Consider the following 17,076-nt stretch of genomic DNA (forward strand, 5'->3'; position numbering starts at 1 on the left):
ATTACAGCGATAGGCTGTGCCACACATGTAATCCATCATAGTAGTCAGCTGTTGCTGGGCCTCCAGCAAAGAGAAACTGAGCCAGCTGTTCTGACATGTTGGAGCGATGTATTCACCAAGCCCAGGGCTCCAGTGATCTATGACCCCAAGACAGCACCGTCTAGGATACAGATAATCATAGTACACATGGAGCATCACACAGGCTTGACAGAGACCCACTCGGGGCTGGGAAAGACTTTCCTAACACTGAGTGGCTTGAGATAGATTGGTTTTCCAGATCCAGTTCAGCAGGTTTAATAAGAGGGTACAGAAGCATGCACATGTATCGCTGTTATTGATCAAGCTCAGGACATCAATTTCCTAGTAATGTATTTCTGAAAAATCAAATCCATCCCTGACAGCATTTTATGTATCTTAATCTTTATTGTTGATGACTAGAATTGTCTTTACACAAATCTTTCAAGTCAGCAAATGACAGAGGCCATAGTCCAACATCGGGGCCCCAGTTGGGTATGTGTAAATAAGAACTGTTTAAATATTGACTGCTGAGAATTTACTGAAATCATCTACTTCCAGTTTGCTTTTTGTTCCTCAATGAACACTTTCACTAGTATCTACATTGCCTTGGTGCACAAGAGCATAAATGAAGTTACCTAAAACACTGACATAAAGTACTTAGGAAGGTACAACTATCTCTCATTCAAGCTCTCCCATTTATCCAACCTCACCAGTACGTATGTGTCTAAAGAGGGAATTGACCCAGAAAATGGAAAGACTAGAAAACGAATTATAAAAACAGTATCTGACTCTCAGATAGTTTTCTACCTCATCTACTAAGAGGCCAAGCGTCTATAAGCAATTCCTCGGTTCCTCAAGCATCTCTAAGAGCCACAAGTCTAGAGAAACTGTTTGCCTGGCTGTGACTCCAACGGCACCAAATGGACCCTTTTGTATCTAAATCTCCCCATCTGCAACCTGAGAAATTATTCACAACTGTAGTGAACAATAAGAGGTCACTTCCTAGAATTGGGGGAGGCAGCACAAGCAATAGAATATTTTTGGCGATGTAACAATCCTATCTGTCTTATCAACAAAATTTTAATTTTGCATAAAGAGGAATGTTAGCCAAATACTACAGAAAAGTTTGATTCAGAAATTCTTCATTCTTTGCTATACTCTATATGGCCAGAAAATAATCATGATTAATATTTCCATTCATAAAACACCCCAAAATAAAATTGTTGGCACCTCAATGGAATTAAAATGGCTGGCAGCAGTTTTGTATTAGGCTCGTGCTCCCTGTCCCTGTCGGTTGAAGTAAGGTCTCCCTTGTTTATACAGGCACTGAATAATCACTGTTGTTTCCTTCCCACCATGAAACATAGCATGGGATTCCAGGAGTATTTATCTTTAGAAAAGCAATGAAGGCCATATCTTGCATATAGACATAGTAGGGAGGGTGACCATTCGTCCCAGTTTGCCTAAGGGTTTCCCAGTTTTAGCACTGCAGTCTCTTGTCCTGGAAATCCCTGAGCAAACTGGGACATTTGGTCACCCTAGCAGTAGGTCCTCAGGAACTCACACTTGGGGGCAGTATAACTAAGCCCAAAACCAGGCCATTCTGTCTAACCCTACACTTCTATTTCCCCCTGTGCAAACAGATACAAAATGTTATGCGGTGAAAGATACAATTGGAACTAGGTTAGGAGATGGGTTTGTAATAGGTCCAGCTCTTCACAAGGGGCCTTCATATAGGCTCCAAGACAGAAAAGAAAGGGCTGTAACATTTAGTAAGCAGCTATTTTAATCACTTTACTTATTGCATTCATATAATTGTTACTATCCCAAGGGAAGTTCTATGAAAAATATTTTTTACAGAGTATATTACGGAGACTCACAGAAGTTAAGTAACCTTCCTAAGGTCATATAGGGAATATGAGTGAGTGGCAAATTAGGGATCTGAGCAAAGGCCTTCCTACCCCTTAGCACCACCTTAGAAGCGGACGCAGTACAGTTACAGGGGGACTCCTGCCCCAGACAGACTGCCCTACTGCTTGTAATTCTCTCCTTATAAAACATATTTCCTTTCATCCAGAATATGTTAATGGCCTTCAATTAAAAGGCAAAAGTTCTTTGTAGGGAACTTTTTCCTTGTAGGCAACTTGAAGGGGCTGAAAGCATTATAAGCTAAGATTTTTCTTATTGGCTCTTCATAAATGTTAAATGACAACCAGCTGCTAGCAGGATGCCGCCGCGGCGCTCGTGTAGACAGAGTGCTGAAAACGGAAACGGAGGACCTCAAAGGTACATGAAACCAGTATCGCATGCTCTTCTTTTGTTATGTAATAAAAAGGCACAGACTAGGACATAGGAAGAGAGTTCCGGTTATAGTTTTGGAATCAACCTCTGAGTGGCTTTACCAGCCTCAGTTCCTCAAGCACGACATGAGGAGTTTGGACCAAGCAATGGCTGTGCGTGTTCCCATCCAGGCTGAAGCCATATACTTCTAGAGCCATGTGGGAGGACTTGAGATTTTTCAGGGTGCTTTCTCAGACACCAATTTTCTAGCTCTCACTTCAGCCTTAAAAGTTGGTAGGACAGATGCAGGATTTGCAGGCTCCTTAACCCTGGAAGCAGCAGTGCTACAGAGTGCAAAGGACATGGGGTTTAGAGCCGGACCTGGCTTAAGATCCTTGCTTTGCCACTTGAAGCTGTAACTTTAGCCAAGTTTCCTGACCTCTTTAAATCGTATTATGCTTACCTATAAAGCAGCAATAAACCAATCAAACATATTTTTGTTGGGAGCATTAAAGGAGGGTGCATATGCATAACCCAAACTGCAGTGGTGCAAGGCCCTGCAGCCCTTTAGCTATAAATTGGTCCATCGGGTAGCACTTCCCAGTTATTCTTGACAGGGCCCCTGGCCACTGCCTCACCTGTGCACAGAATCAGGCTCCTGGGAGTCCTCCACGTTGGCCTCTTAGGCCAGCCTGCTCCTATTCCCCAGGACACTGAGGAGACCAGGCCACACTCCTTGCTTAGGGTAAATGTATAGAAGGTTAACCAAGAGGACTAATGGAAGGGAAGTTGCAACACTGAAAACAGTAAAATGTGTCTGGCCTGGAGTCTCTTACCGGCCCCCTCACTGCCTCATGCCAATCTTGATCCCAGTTTACCCCACTGAGGCCAGAAAACTGCAGGTATCTCCTTGCCTTTGGGTCTGCAGCAAACTGGCTCTGGCCTCACAGAGAGGAAGAACGTTTGTCCCCCCCTCACTGCCTGACATCTACCTCTCAGAGCTTCATTTACCCTGGGAGTAGCCTTTTTCCAGAAGCACTGGGCATCTATGCTCTTGAGGGGAAACTCCTTCCACAGCCACAGGGGTGTGGTCTCGTCCTGGGCTACGGCCAACTGCTGTATCTTTCCCAAAGTCTGGGTTCACTGGTTCTCCGTAATGCTCCACAGCTGAATGTCAGTCTGTAGGGTATGACACACTGATTCCAGTTCCTGCCTACGGTTTCATCTTCAACTATATTTCTTTGTTAGATAGAATTTCACCCAGAGACACCTTAGTACATGTATAAGCCATGACTCAAGGCCCATGTTTGGTAACCATGTCCCTCCTCTTTGCCCACTGCTCAAACATGACTCTCTCCAGGTGTGTCAACTCTAGAGAGTACTGCGGTCAGAGAGCCCTGGACCGCGGGGCATCTCTCCCACAAGGGATCCTTCAGGAGCAACCACACAGCTCACTCACTGCCCCACAGGCCGTGCGGTCTGTCCCTCAACCCCGACCAAACAGGGGCAGCGTTGCCTACACACTAGGCCGTGCCCCACCCAAGCATCTCTGACCTTTCCGGCTCCAGCACTTCCTTTGCATGGTCCAAACACAAGAGAACAGAAGCACAGGTCTCCTGCATAAAAATAGTCCAGATTCCACCTGAAGTAAAATTTCCTTCCATCTAAAACTAACCATTCGACTGATACCTAGAGTTAGTACCTAGAGTAGTCAAACTCATAGAAACAGAAAGTAGAATGGTGGTTGCCAGGGGCTTGGGGGAGAGGGGAACGGGTAGTTATTATTTAGTGCACATGGAGTTTTCGCTTGAAAAGAAAGAAAATTCTGGAGGTGGACGGTGGTGATGGTTGCCCAACAATGTGAATGCACTTACATGCCAGCGAATGTACACTTAAATATGGTTAAAATGGTAAATTGTATGTTATATATATTTTACCACCAAAAATAAAAACAAAACAACTAAAAATAAAAAAGAACTGACCTATCACAGAAAGAAAGGCCTTAGATGTTTCCTGAGGCTCAGTCCCTGGTCTCGTTCTGATGGGCAGCCCCTGCAACTCTGAGTCCTGAGTGCAGGGAGAAGTGGGGAAGGAAACAGCGGGCACAGTCCTGGCTCTGGGGGAGCCGCCGGTCTGGCGCAGGGAGCACACTTGCTCCTAACACAGGGAGGAGGGTCCACGCGGGCAAAACTGAGAGCCGCCCCTGAACTGTGCGGTGTCCCCAGTTCCCGGCACAAGCGGACTCAGCAGGAAAAAGGCAAAGCCAGTCTCCTGTGGGGTTTCAGGGGAAAATGGTTTCTCCATCACAACACAAGAAGGTCCACAGTGCTTCCTTAGGCTTCTGTTCAGAAAACAATACAAAAAATCGGTCAACTACTAGCTAGTCAATAGGAGTAAGGACGTAGCATCAAACTGCCTAGGTTAAAATTCCAGCTGTGTGATCTTGAGCCATTAGCTTGATCTCTCTGTGCCTCAGTTGTCCCATGTTTGAATGCAGGAAGCAAGTGAAGTGGCTTGATCCCACCCAGAACAGAGTAAGTATTCAATAAATGTCATTGAATATTATTCCTGGCTGTGCCACACTACCCCTTTCCAAGTTAAGATAGAATTAAACTTGAGGTTTAATGTTATATCTTCCCTCTTAAGTTTCTTTTTTTCTCGGACTATCAAACTTTCTCCCTGAGCAGCGGCTTTTCCAGACTTACGGATCAAAAGACTTTACACCCTTCGTGATTACTTTCAAAATTTCCGAGGAAATCTTTTTTTTTTCCCCAGCCAAAGAAATTTTGACATACAAAGAGTAACATTAATATGTAAATTAGCATACAGTAAAATTCATTTTGGTGCCTCCAAGGCAGTATTTTTATAAATACAGAAACATAATTATGCATCCTCTAGAGGACTAAAAATAATTATACAAATTTACAACAAAGCCTAAGGCTGTTTCCTTTTAACTGACTGTTTTTAATATCATTTAAATCTTGTTAGAACTTAATTACCAAATCTCTCTTGTAATAATTCAGGTGGAAGATTTAAAGTCTAAACTTGCCATTCAGAAAACAGAACCTCATCAGAGAAACAAAGACAGGGAGGCACTGATTGCCCACATAGGACAACGGAACAAACTCCATCGAGACGGAGCCATGTTGGGCCGAGACAAAGAGGCCCACTAAGAAGAAACATTAATATTAATATATGAGCTATGTTAATTACTTTAATCTACAATTTCTTGGAAAAACAAGATTATATATTATGATCATTGTGGACCATAAACCAAATTAACCATTTCTACCTCTTCTTTAGTTTTCTATACCTTCCTTGTCTTTTTCAAATTAAGGTAAATATCATTTGGGAGCAGCATTTTTTCATAACAATTTAATTACCCTTTCCAAAGTCTATACAGAATATGTGTCTGTGCATGTATGTGTGTGTGTATGTTTCATATCTAAAGACTGACCTATGTCTGTGTGGAAAAGAAAAATGAGCAAAGTCATGAGCAAGGGTCCAATTTATACTCTGTTTTAAAAACAATTATTTATTAGCACTTAGAGAAAATGGGTTCCTTATTATGAAATCAAAGGCACAAGAAACTCAAAAACACTTGAAATTCAAACACATTTTCATTTACCACTAGTTAATAAGTTTCCAGGACTTATAGCTCCCTGGAAAATTCATTAGTCAACTTATGCTGTAAAGGGTAATAATTTGTTTATGTGTGATATCTCTAACATAGGTTGGTATCCATTACAGCAGAAGCTGACCAATTAATTTTCTAAGGAGCTATAGCAGTTCCATATATGAAATGTCCGTAAAATGTCACAATTCATTTTAGTCGCTCTATCTGTCAATTCAATGAAAAAAAAATATTAATCAAAATGGTTGTTTGACAACATTGAGACAGATCAGTCGGTTGATTGAATCTCTCTCTCTCTCCTTTTTTTACCACTTATTTTGGTTTTGTGTAGGTATATAAATGTACATACATTTATGCCTATGGTATATGAATTTTTTTCCCTATTGCAATGGTTTTAATCCCATGGAAAATTTTAGGCATAATATACTTGATACATGTGGAGGGAAAAAGCTTTGCTCTTGCTTCTTGGGCTCCAGGACTCTTTTTAATACCTCCTTTGAATGGATCTGGAAATACCACTTTGACAGAAAGAGTTGGAATGAAGGTGCCAATGGAATGGGCAAATTTTTCTGTTTTGTTTTGTTTTAAGAGACAGGGTCGGCCGGGCGCGGTGGCTCACGCCTGTAATCCTAGCACTCTGGGAGGCCGAGGCGGGTGGATCGCTCAAGGTCAGGAGTTCGAGACCAGCCTGAGCAAGAGCGAGACCCCGTCTCTACTAAAAATAGAAAAAAATTATATGGACAACTAAAAATATATATATAGAAAAAAAATTAGCCGGGCATAGTGGTGCATGCCTGTAGTCCCAGCTACTCGGGAAGCTGAGGCAGGAGGATCGCTTGAGCCCAGGAGTTTGAGGTTGCTGTGAGCTAGGCTGACGCCACGGCACTCACTCTAGCCTGGGCAACAAAGTGAGACTCTGTCTCAAAAAAAAAAAAAAAAAAAAAGAGAGACAGGGTCTCACTGTTGCCCAGGCTGGAGTGCAGTGATGTGATCACAGCTCCGTGAAGCCTCAAACTCCTGGGCTCAAGCAATCCTACCTTGGCTTCCCAAAGTGCTAGGATTACAGACGTGAGCCACTGTGCCCAGCCAGATTTTTCTATTCTATTAGTGAAAGATCTTCTTTCACTAACATGTAATCCTTTGAAAAGTTATCCTCATTATTCCATTTATTCTTTTTAATATAAAATTATGTTATTACCTCAATTCATACAATATTTAAGCCATTTATGACTTTGGGAAATTCTAGTCTTAAAATGCTTAAATCTCCAAGTCACACTCTTGGCTGTCATTTGTAACTGGTCCAGCTGGGACCTGAAATAAGTAAATAGACCTGAATAGACTACATGTCTGAAAGGGGGGTCTCTCCAGCAATAAGGGGAAGCAAAAAGGTGGGATCAGTTCCCACAGAATCTCTACGTGTGGCATAGAGCTGTTAAGCTGTTAAGTTCAGGATAATAATTGAAGAAATGCAAGCACACAGGTTTCCCCTAATCTCTTTTTATTAGTGATAGCAGAGTATAATTCAAAATTATAAGACTGAATATATTGCCTTGGCTGCTGAAAACAGAAAAACCTAAAAACTCTTTCTGCAGAAATTATACACAGGCCTTGTAGCCTGTGAGCATCTTTCCTTTTGGCCAGTAGGAGAAATCATTTTATATCTGCCCATTGTGCATGTCTATTGCATTTGCCAGCTAATGTTTAGTAACAAGGGCTGTTTGTTCGTCTCAGAAATTTGAACTTTCTCCATTTGTGTTTACCTTCACATCCAAACTAGAACGACTCTGCTCTGAGTTAATTCCCCAATTTCATTATGGCCACACTGAGGAAGGGGATAGGGATCTGTGTCCAAACCACCAGATGGAAAACAATGGGAACAGGCAGCAATCCAAGAGCTTTGGCATGCTTTGCAGGAGGAAACCAGCTCCGATTAACGCTATCAAAATGCTTGTCTTTCCTTTGATTGATATTCCAGACCCTTGTTACAATTACTGATGCTGGTGACAACTATTATGAGAGTCTTTTTATGGTTTGCTGTTAGGGAGGGAGGTTGCGTGGACTTCCCCAGAACATTTGCACACCTGCCTCGATTTAACCTAAAACCCATTATTTTGCAAACAAAACACAGAAATCCAACATAGCTATCATTATTTCCCATATTCTTCTATTAAAAACGCTCCTGTTCATAGCAAGGGGTAGACATGCTTCCAGCCCACCACTGGAATAGTGCATAAAAGGCAGCGTAGAGGGTAGGATGCACCTTTAGAAGGTTCTTTGGGATATGGAGTCTGGCAAACCAGAGACATCATTTGGAAAGGCATTGTTGTTTCTGAGACAGTGACATTACAGCAGGCTAAAAGCAGGCAGGTATAGTGTTCTGGGTTGCTGCTCTTCAGGAGCAAGGGATAAAAGAGCCACAAGTGTCTGAAGATGACCTTGCCCAAAACCATCTGCCCTGGACACCACAAATATGGCTATAAACACTCTGCACAGAGTACATGAGGGTTTTTAATAAGCTTAATAGGAAATGTGAATAAGTTCTTACTTATGCTCAGATTATCCCATTATTCTGGTTAAAATAATTACCAGCCTAACCTCTGTGCACCTTCTCATTTAAACTTGACCAAACTAAAGGCTTTTCCTATTTTCTTGCCTCCAATACCTATAAGACTGGAATTTTTGGTCTTTCCATCTCTTCGGGGTGATATCCAAAATTATAGAAACCATAAAGAAAGAAAGTACATTTTATAAATGCTCTTCCAGAGAAACTCAAGTCATTTTTCTTGTAATACATAGATGTAAGAAGGACATTTAAAGGAACTGTTTTTCTCTGAGGAAGACATTATTAAAAATAAATCTATATACATTTGAAAAGACTCATTTTCTCTAAAGGGTATTTTTGTTAAATAGCAGTTAATATAAGTGCACAGGAGTAAACTTCCTGCTATACAGCCAGGACCTAGAATTGTGCCCAGCATATAGTAGACACACAGCAAATACTTACTGAATAAATAAATGAATGAATGGATAGAACCAACGGAAATAAGACTTTGTATGGGAATGTTCTGTAAGGGTTGTTGCCAATCTGGCTTGATCACTGTGGGCAGCCAACTCTCGATGAAAATAGACAAGTGAGGTACATTCAGTCTAGATATCTATCTGTTCCAATATCAAGTATGTTTTTTTCCCCTCAATTTTTAGTATGAGATTTTTTTAACATATAAAAAGTTAGAAGAATAGTTCCAGTTCAAAACATGGTGATAACATTTGCTTTCTGTGTGTGTGTGCATGAGTCGATTGTAATCTACAAACATCCTGACACTTCCTTCTAAATACTGCAGCATTCATCTCTTAAGCATAAGGACATTCTCCTACAAGATCTGATAGAGTTCTTTAACAGAAAATTTAAGAAAAAAAAAATAAAGAATAGGATTGTTGGGGAATGACAGCTAAATAAGAACTAAGTCATTAAGCTTTGAGCCCCATGGTGTACAGCAAGTCTCGATGGTGGGATTCTGATCATTGTTCCCAGTGGCCTTCACCAGGGCAAATGGAAACCCTGAGCATCTGTGAAACAATCTTGTCTGATTGGGTCCTGAGGCCTCTATCCCATCTGTCTTCCAGGCTCCCATGAAGTGCTCTTGTGCACCTGCGACTGCTCTCAGCCCTTGACGCTTCCTTGTCCAGTGGCCCTTGTTAGGATTTGAAGGAAATTCTCAGTCTCTGGCTGCAGCAGCTCCAAGTCCAGGTAAAGGATAGTCCATTTATCAGCTGTATTTACAACCTAAGGTTTGCTCTAATGGTCTCTGCTGGGCATTGCTGCCAGTTACTTACTGGCGTAAAACTTCTTTTCCCACCGCTGTGGGCTTAGAGCTTTCCTCTCTCTAACCATGCTCTCTGAATGTGTATGTTCTACATTTTGTGTGGAAGAGGAACTCCCTGAGTGAAATCCCAGCTGAATCGGATGCTCTGTGATGCTGCCTAGAAATATTACCTTTCATATAATGAGCACCTCCATGCCCCACTCCTCGTCCCCATCTCAGGGCAGCCGAGAGCCTGTGGTTTAACCACCGCTCTCCCTCTATCCTATGAGCTGCACCATATGTATGTATGTGTAGGTTCTAACAGTATGGATTTCAGCACCACAAATGTTGTTATATTTAATTTAGATTACCATGTCTAGATGAGCTGTTGCTTGCATTTTGGCTCAGATGTTGGATAATAAATATCAATTCATTCAAGACCTATGTCTTAGATTTTTCCTACTATGGATGGAATTGTATGTTTCATTTGCCATGGGATTACATACAAATGTACGTTTTGTTTGCCATAAGATCCCTCCCTAACTTGTCTGGAAATTTATCTGGAAAGCGAATGTGGGAAATAGTCGTAGCAGTGCTGAGGGAGCAGGAACCCACCTCATTCCACATTCACTAAATGCCTAGTGCATGCCAGGTACTACCCTAGGCACCAAGATGCAAAGATGAATGCTAGTCCCTGAAAAATCCATAGGTAGTGGGAAAGACACTAATTTCTTACATTGGTTTACTCCAGGCCATTAAGCCATTTGTTCTATTTGAAGATGCAAGAAAATAATATGGGAAACATTAATTACGATCTTACTCCCTGGCAGCCCTTGAGCTAAGTGCTTAGGTGCATTATCTTATTCAATCCTCAAAACAACTCCATTATGTGGTTACTAATACTAAGTTAGATGTCCTAGTTACAAAGGTTAGATAACTTGCCTAAATCACCTTAGCAGCATTCAAATTCACAGAGATCTCAGACACCAGATTCTAAACTACATAGTACCATTTTATACTTTTTGCATGATGAAAAAGAGACAGTTCTGCCTGAAATAAACCCCATGAATTTGAAGTCATGAAGCCCATATTTATACCAATTGACTCTTTCAGTTTGGAACTGTCTCCAAGGCAGTAAAATCTTCGTATTTCTCTTTCCACATCTGTCAAATGAAGGTCGGGCAGTTGGTTATTTGGCCAGATTACAGTGTGGGTTTGTATGTGGATGCATGTGATGAATCAGAGTGATCTTGATTCTCTATAAAAGCAAAAAAATAAATGAACGACACCAGAATATTATTTACATGGAATTTTTAGATTCACACATCCCCTGAGAGGGTGGATTTGAAGCAGACAAGACTTGCCCTGGCTGGTTTTAGAGTAATGATTCCCTCTGCCCTGACTTTTTACTATACACTGCTCTAACTTCCACATCCCTGCAGGCTGTCAGAGAGGGGAGCATGTGTAATACTATACACCCACTGAAAAAAGACCACGCGAGACAGCCATCGTATTGCAGGAAGTGAATGTTTGCTGAAGAAACCTTGTAGTTGGTTGTGTCAGCTTCTGATACTTATCCTAAGACTCTAAGACTAAGCCAAGAATCAAAATAGCATGGCCTGTTGTAACTCATGGGACATAACTTACACTTGGCTGCCTAACATGCCATTTTCAGTGCTGATGCTACCAGGACAGCAGTAATTCCTAGTATAGCGCCTTAGTACACTGACCTAACATATAACAAATAGGAGAAGGAGGTGGGGAAGATGACTAGAAAGATCACTGACCTTGGGTCAGACAAACCAAGGTTCAAATCCTAACTCACTTCTTAGTAGTGTATGACTTTAAATAAGTTGTCTCATTTCATGGAGCCCCAACAGTCAGGGACTATGTTATTCTACTTCATCTATGTCCCCCCGGCATCCAACATAATTCTGCCCCTCAATAAATACACTTTGATAGAAGAAATCGATGCTTACTCCTGATTGATTGGTTGATTGCCAGTTAAATCATCAATGACATTATGCTAATTAATGGCATTCGTAAGAATTGTGGAAGCCTCTTTATCAGTCCATATTTGCCCCTGCTAATAATCTTGTTTATAGCATAAAAATCCCTCTTAAGAAGCCAAGATAGGTGCAAACATCAACCCTGTTTCGTATAGTTTTTAAATGGACTCAGAGAAGTGATGTCACTTGGTCAAGTTGCTATAAAATGATTCACACTAGAGTGAATAATGAGTTTCTTATTCTGAATCAAAATCCTGGGCTCTCCCCTTAGGCTGTACCAAGATATTACAGTAGATTATACTTTCACCTGCCACTGGTGCAGTAACTTCAAAGCTTAGGATGTGAGAGGTGGAAAGGACCTCAGGTGAGGAGACGGAGGTCTAGAGAGGTTGAGTGACCTGGCTGAGGTCACGTGGTAGGTAAGGGAAAGAGTCGCTGCCCAGCCAGGGGCCCTTCTGCAAACCCACAAGATGGATATAGAGAAGGACACCCGTGCCCTTCCTGAGCGATAGGGTCCCACAGCCACAGTGAGCGAGGCTGAAAATGAAGGCAAATATGAAGCAATGGAGAAGAAGCAACTCTTGACCATCCCAAACCTTTGTTGTCAGGTGAGCCTTTAAAATCTCCTGCTCACCAGCCCTTGACAGGATGAAGCAGAAGCAGAAGCCCAGGGCAGTTCTGCTTTGCTGGCCACCAGTTACCATGAAAACCAGATGGAGAATGGGGTGGCTATTTCTTGAAGTTCATAAAAAGTTCACCTCTTTCTTTTCCCAGAATTCCCTGAACATCTCTTCTTTTTATCAGCAAAAGTTCAGTGTGTGTTTGTCAACACATTAGGATGAAAAGTAATTCATCAGTGTTTGGCTAGTTGCTGATAAACATCCCTCCACTGTGATGACTGCAGCATTATTATAATTAGCTCTCACTAATCTCCTAGATTTACTCTACCCTCCACCAGCCTACCCGCGGGGAGTGACCAGCCTCAGGCTGCTCTTCAATCATCCCGCCTTCCCGCTGCCCTAACATCTCCAGCCCCGGCTATGCCAGCTGCCTGGAGGTCTTGCCCCTGCTGCCCTGGACCAACCCCAAAGGCCTCACACCAGCCACCTGCTCCCTCTCTGCCATCCACCCTCCCAGCGTGCCCTTTTACCTGGGTCACAACAGATCACCCCTCACCGTACAGGCGTGACCTAATTGAACCCAAACCCTCCTCTCCTCCTGAACCCTGCCACTGCACCGTTAGGAACTCTCCTGCATCTTTCTCTGCTTCTAAATGTGTCTTCCCGATAAGGGAAGCCAGGCTGTCCTCTGAGGATGCTACTTCCGGCAGCCCTCTCAACTGAAGACCGGGTCTCTCCTTTTCCCCAGGCAACTGAAGGTTGGTGGAGGGGTGCCCCCTCATAACTTCTCAGATGTCTGTCCTTCCTCAAAAACCCCAGCTCTTCTGAAACAAATCACCAAACTTTACAGCCTCATAAATCCCTCCTTGCTGTCTCTGCCTGCCACCTGCTCCGTGGCGTCATGGGTGATGTCAGGATGTGGCTCACAGCTTCCCCTCACCACAGCCCCAGTCATCGACCTTGGAGCCACCCAACATCCCAACACTCAGCTCCTCGTCCTCCTTCTCTGCAATGGTCTTTCCCTCCACCTCCCCTCAGCCATCTCCTCACACACTCATACCTTCAACCTTGCCGTCGCCAGGAGTTGCAACCCTTGGCTCCCAGACACCATGTTCTCCTTATTTTCCAATCAGTAACATTGGCTGGCTCCTCCTCACCTCCCTGACCTCTGAACACTGGAGCGCCCCTCACACGACGCAGCTTCTTCTCTCCTCTACCTACGCTCTTCCCCTGAGACCTCATACAGCCTCATGGCTGGAGACGACTTCCAAATTCCTATCTTCAGTAGGAAATAGAACTGAACTCTACTTTCATATCTCCAACTGCTATTCCACATTTCCGCTTTCAAGTCCAAGGGGAATCTCAACCCTGACGTGAGAGAACCGACACTTGATTTTCAGCCAAATCTTTGCAAGGACCTGCCAAGCCCTCACAATCTGGCACATGGCTCCATGTGATCCTCAGCCTTTTTTAAGCTCTGCAGCGAGATACCTTTGCACTCCACAGTCCCCACATGATGGCTACCAAGGCAGTCACTCAGCCTACGGAATCCTCTCTGTCCTCAGGCAGGTCACTCCAGGTAACCACAGATGTGAGTTAAGTAATTGTTTTGCTATTGCATATCAGGGATTATTAACATGTTACCTTTTATCTGTAATGGGATCTTACCGGCTTTGAAATAAGCAGAAAATACAAGTCACCCCAGATACCCATTTTGATGATCCGTTGTCTGCAACCAGCTATAAAAGTGCATCCTCTTCCAATCGGGGCTCAGTGCAGAAGCAGAAACCCTGTTGGGCAGAGAATTTTTAAAAAGAAAAACAATAATTTGGTGTTCCCACAAGTATTGAAGGACTGGAGGAAAGCACTCGAAGGTGCCCACAGAACAGTAAAGAACTAATATACAGGAAAACCATTCCCTTTAAGGCCACCATTAACCATTTATATTAAGAACTCTCGCCTGCAGATGAATTCAGATTTCAGGAAGCTCTGACCAAGAAACAATCGCCATCCATGCTAACACCACACCTGCCTTTCAGGCCCAGAAAGCTGGAGCATGGACATTGGGAAATTGCTGCAGAATAACCACACACATTTCTGACCTTGCTGGCGAAGGAGGGAGTCAGCCAAAAGGTAGTGGGTGGATGGCAGGAACTTCCAGATCTAGCATGAGAACACACACTATGCATATGCTCAGGGGCAAAGAGGTCTAGAAATTGGAGATCTTAGCTTTTGGTTTGTTCACTAGTTTTTCAATATAGGAGGAAAATGTAGAGTGAGTAAGCCAACCTATGATTTTTTTAAAGCAGTTAATGATTTTTTTTTTTAATTTCAGCATTTCTCCTCCTCTCCCAAAGCAGCTTTTCAGTTTAATTATCTATTGTACAGTTTCTTCTACTTCTTAATTTATGAAGTCCATTAATCCAAATTAATTCCTTTTTCTGCTTTCCAAAGCTTTATTTTATTTTCTCTAACCTATTTATTTGAATGCTTATTTATTTTTATTCTTATTTTTTAGTATGGATATCCACAGCTATAAATTTTCTCTGAATCCTGCATTGAAATCTAATATTATTTGATACTACATGAAACTTGTCTTTATATCTTTGTTTTATTGTGTAAGAACACTTTAACGTGAGATCTAGCCTCTTAACAAACTTTTAGTGTACAATAGAGTGATGTTAACTACAGGCACAATGTTGTCCAGTGGATCTTTAGCACGTAATCATCTTGCATAACTGAAACTATACCTGTTGAATAGTAACTCCCCATTTCCTCCTCCCCCCGCCCCAACTTTTCTTAAACTTAACTAACTGCTTACCTCACCCCTGCACCCAAGTGGCTGAATGTTGCCAGAGAAAAACCACAACCAAGTTATCAGGATACATTTCAAATTTATGACTAAAAATCTTCAGTGAGCACTCACCACTGCCTGTTAACTAAACTTCCCTAATAAATTCATTAACCTACTCCCAAGACGACTATTACACACTTTCTTCTCAATCCTCAAATTTCCAACATCCCCTATCCCCCAACTCTTGGCCAAAGACCTTGTCATCTATTTCATAGAGAAATACAGAAGTAATCATTTCAACTTCCCACCTTCACTCCACACGTGTATCCGTGTCTGGAGTCACATGCCCTGGGAAACATGTGCCCTGCATCCCACCTTGCTCTTCTTCTTAGGAACTTGGCTCCTGAAACAATTTCACCTTTTCTATATCATCTATTCCTTCCTAAACTAAATCTCTAAGCACTGACTGCTCGAGGAATCTTTTGTAAGTCTCTTCGCTGGCTGCACTTTCTCCCTGAGTGGTTTCAGAAGTCCTATATCGTCACATATCATCAGTATGTTGATTATACCCAGATTTATTTTTCCCAGTCCAGACCTCCTCCCTGAGGTTTAGAATTATATACATAACTTCATCTATATTATATCTCTGTTTGTAGGTTTAATATGCCTCTTAAAGTAACATGGCTGAAACTGAGCTATCGATTTCCCCTATTAAAAAAATCATTCTGGCCAGGCACAGTGGTTCACACCTGTAATCCTAGCACTCTGGGAGGCTGAGGCAGGAGGATCGTTTGAGGCCAGGAGTTTGAGACCAGCCTGAGCAATAGTGAGACCCCGTCACCATAAAAAATAGAAGTATTAGCCAGGCATAGTGGTGCATACCTGTAGTCCCAGCTACTCAGGAGGCTGAGGCAGGAGGATTGCTTGAGCCCAGGAGTTTGAGTTTGCAGAGACCTCTGATCACACCACTACACTCTAGCCTGGGTGACAGAGTGAGACTCTGTCTGAAAATAATAATTAATAATAATTCCTAATAAATTTTCTCATCCTAGAAAAGTCTACCGCCATCCACCCAATTGCTCAGGACAAAACCAGAGGCATCACCTTGGATTCCTTTATTTCTCTCAGTCCCACATTCAAGCCCACAGCAAGTCCAGTCAGCATGACCTTCAAAACTTACCCTGAATCCAGGCTCTTCTCATCATCCCCACTGCAACCACTCTGATCTACACCATCATCTTCTCTTCCTTGGACCACTATAAGAGCAACAAAGGAGAAAAATAAGTTAAATATATAACATGTTACATAGAGATATGAGCCAAGGAGAAAAAATAAAGCAAGGAGGTAGGATGTGAAGTGTTGAAATTGGAGGGGTTGAAATTCAAGATAGGGCAGCCACGAGAGGGCCCAGGCTCCGAGATGTGGGTGTGCCCGGGACACTGAAGGCAGAACAAGAGACAAGTGTGGCTGGAGCAGCTGAAGCGTGAGAGAGAGACCACTCCGAGTGGTCACGGGTGTGGGCAGGGGCAGGCCAGTGGGCAGATCAGGCAGGACCTGGTCGGTCAGGGTAAGGACTTGGCCTTTCACTTTAAGTGAGATGGGAAGCCACTGAAGAGTTTTGAACAGAGGAGTGACAGGATCTGATTTGCCTTTAACAAGATCATTCTGCTGTGGTCTTGAGAATAGTTTACAGACAGCAAGGGGGCAAGCAGGGAGGCCGGTTGGGAAAACATCTATTACAGTAAGTAATCCAGTAATTGAAGTGTTACTGTAATCTGTTTTACAGTAACCCAGGTGGGAAATGACGTGGCTTTGACCACTACAGTGTAGTGAAAAGTACTTGTATTCTGGAGAATATATGTATTAACATATTAGGATATAGATATATAGATTATATAGATATAGATATATCTCCAGC

The sequence above is a fragment of the Eulemur rufifrons genome, chromosome 1, assembly GCF_041146395.1.
Source record: "Eulemur rufifrons isolate Redbay chromosome 1, OSU_ERuf_1, whole genome shotgun sequence".
NCBI classification, from domain to species: Eukaryota; Metazoa; Chordata; class Mammalia; order Primates; family Lemuridae; genus Eulemur; species Eulemur rufifrons.